Here is a 3,453-nt window from a genome sequence, read left to right on the forward strand (position 1 = left end):
TTATTCAACACTTAAGGGGTTTTTTTTTGGTTTTTCACTGTTATAAACAACATTTAATGTTTTAAAACATTAAATCTTAGCATTCAGCCACAGTTCATTCCTTAGAATAAATTTGTACTAGATTTGCTGGATGAAAGGTTATGAAAAATGTTAAGGTGTTTGATGCATATTATCAAACTTTCCTCCCAGCAGATGAATGGATGTTTATCTACGCCTTCACCAGCACTGGGTTTTACTATTTTAAAAAACTGTTCCTGTGAATTCCCTAGCAGTCCAGTGGTTAGGACTTTGCGCTTCCACTGCAGGGGGCACAGGTTCGATCCCTGCTCTGGGAACTAAGATCCCCAGTGCTTTACAGTGAGGCCAAAAAAAAATTGTTGCCAATTTAAGAGGTCATTTTTGTTTGGGTTTGCATTTCTTGGCTGTCTGCTGAATTTGAGCTTTATGCCTATGTTTACTGTGGCCTTGTATCTGGAGGGCAGCTCCACGTGTGATGTTTCCCTGCCTTAGCTCCGCCCCGCTGGCGTTGAAAGCCAAGTTCTAAAGAGAGTCTCTCGTCCCGCTGCCTCTTTCTTGGCCAGGATCCCATGAGCACTGTTCACAGAGGCAGACAACATCTGCAGGATTGACAACTGGGCTGACAATTACCTGCCTTTTATTTATCCTGTCACCAAGGAGAGGGATGAGGGTATCACAGGCTCTGAGCACTCAGATGTCCCCACAGTGGTGTGGCACAGCCGTTCTGAGGTCAAGCTCTGGAGCAGAAAGACCTGGGTTTGCAACCTGGTCCACCCAGGGTCTACCTCTCCAAGGCTTAGTTTCCTCATCCATAAAATGGGGGATAATCAGTAAAATTATCAAATCAATCACCCATTTCACAGGGTTGGGAGGATCATCCAAGGAGATAATGCATGGAAGGTACTGGGCGTGTAAGGAGATAATGCATGGAAGGTACTGGGCGTGTACCTAGCACATAGTACATGCTCAATAAATCATCATCATTATGACAATTGATCAATTGTGAGTATCTGGAGGGTTTTGAGAGAGGTATTTTGAGTGAGTGGAGGTCCTGGGCCTCTTGAGGAGACTGATAAAGCTCAGGGAGCTGTTGCTACAGAAATGGACTGAGTGCTGTCTCATTGTAAAAGGCACAAAGGAGCTGGTGACTTACACTTGAACCAGTGAGGCCCAAACCACTTCAAATTGGACATTCTCATCAGTCATATACAGGGAGGGACTGACATAAACAGGGGGTCTGATGGTGGGTTTTATTTTTCCCTGATTGAGAAATTATTGGTACAGATGATTACAAATTAAGCGATACTGGAATTGTTGCTGAGTTTCCAATGAAGTGGAAAGTATAGAAGTAAGTGATACTGAGTCTGCCTGGCAAGTCTGACATGGGATGTCTTTTATTGTGCAGACAGGGACTGCGCTTTTCACTTCTGTGCCCTGCAGCCTGGCAGGGGGGCTGCATACTGCGGGCACACAGCCAGCAGGGTTTTTGTTTGTTTGTTTGTTTTTGGCTGCCTTGGGTCTTTGTTGCTGCACGGGGCTTTTAGCCAGCGGGGCTACTCTTCGCTGCAGTGCATGGGCTTCTCGTTGCAGTGGCGTTTCTTGTTGCTGAGCACTGGCTCTAGGTGTGCAGGCTTCAGTAGTTGCAGCACATGGACTCAGTAGTTGCAGCACATGGGCCCTAGAGCATGCAGGCTTCAGCAGTTGCAGTGCGCGGGCTCCATAGTTGTGGCTCGTGGACTCTAGAGCGCAGGCTCAGTAGTTGTGGCACACGAGCTTAGTTACTCTGCCAGCCAACTGTTTCTGCTACTTTCTATCTCAGCAAGTTCCTTAAACCTTGTCGAGCCTCAGTTCTTTTATATTTGAAATGAAGAAATAATTTCCACCCAGTTGAGAGCAGTACTGAGGGTTCAATAATAAATAATGAGCAAGTCTCCAGGATGGTGCCAGGGTCATAGTAGGAGCTCAAGAAATGTTCATTAAATGAAAGTGCTGCCAAAAGATGGAAACAACCCAAGTGTCCATAAACTAATGAAATGATAAACAAAATGTGGTATATCCATACAATGGACTATTATTCAGTCTTAAAAAGGAATGAAATTCTAACATCCTACAGCATGGATGAATTCTGAAAACATTATGCTAAGTGAAATAAGCCAGACAAGAGGTCACATATTATATGATTCCACTTATATGAAATGTCCAGAACAGACATATGCATAGAGACAGAAAGCAGATGTGTGGTGGCAGGGCATATGAGGGTTTCTTTTAAGGTGATGAAAATGTTCTAGAACTAGATAGTGGTGATTGTTGCTTATTATGGATGTCCTAAATGTCACTAACAGTAAATTTTATGTCATGTTTATTTTACTACAGTTGAAAAAAAATTGTTCATTCCAAGTGCCACTTAAACTTCCTTACCATTCATTCATTCATTCATTTATTCAACTACCACTTGTGCTGTGTCAGGCATAGTGGGAGACAATGTGAAGCCTTTCACTGAGGCTTAACCACCCGTGAAAGAAAACTTGAAGGGCACACCATCTAGAAGTAAGCTGTCGGGAGCATGTCCCTGTAATGGGGTCCTTGGATTTCTACTTCCAAGGGAAGTCTTTTTTTTTTTTTAAATTAATTATTTATTTATTTGGTTGTGCTGGGTCTCAGCTGCAGCAGGTGGGCCCTCCAGCCGCCGCTCTCAGGCTCCTTTGTCGTGGGTCACCGCTCCTTAGTTGCAGCACGTGGACTTCTTAGTTGCGGCAGGTGGGGTCCTTAGTTGCAGCTCCAGAGCTCCTTAGTTGCAGCTTGCCAGCTCCCCAGCGGTGGCACACGGGCTCCTTAGTTGTGACACATGAACTCCTAGTTGCCGCATGCATGTGGGATCCAATTCCCCTCCCTGACCAGGGATCGAACCCGCGCCCCCTGCACTGGGAGCACAGCGTCTTCTCCACTGTGCCACCAGGGAAGTCCCTCCAAGGTGATGTCTTGACACATGTCTTCTCTGCTGTTGCTCTGATCCCAGCCAAGTGAGACCTGCCTGCTTCAGCAAGTGGTAGGCTCCAGACCAAGTGTGAACACACCTCCATTTGGGCCAGCCAGACCCCTCCAGAGCCAGGGAAGGGGGGAGAAGTGCTGCCCATTGGACAATGTTTTGAATGAATTGATTTAAACCCAGATCTTCTTGGTTCTCAAGAGTCCTCTCCACTCATACAGACAGAAGGCAGAGGGCATTTTTTTAACCTGGAAAGGAAACTGCTTAAAGAAATCAAGACCAAGTCAGAGGAAAGAGACTGCTGAAACACAGAAGTAGAATTAATGAAAACTTCCAAAAGGAAAGAGAAGATTAGTTCTACTCACTCACCCAGACTCTGGGACTTGCCCGTTGCTCTGTGGGCCATCTCAAGGTTTGTCCCTGGAATCTCAGCACTGGTTTTCAGGATT

Source organism: Kogia breviceps, chromosome 2 (assembly GCF_026419965.1).
Source record: "Kogia breviceps isolate mKogBre1 chromosome 2, mKogBre1 haplotype 1, whole genome shotgun sequence".
NCBI classification, from domain to species: Eukaryota; Metazoa; Chordata; class Mammalia; order Artiodactyla; family Physeteridae; genus Kogia; species Kogia breviceps.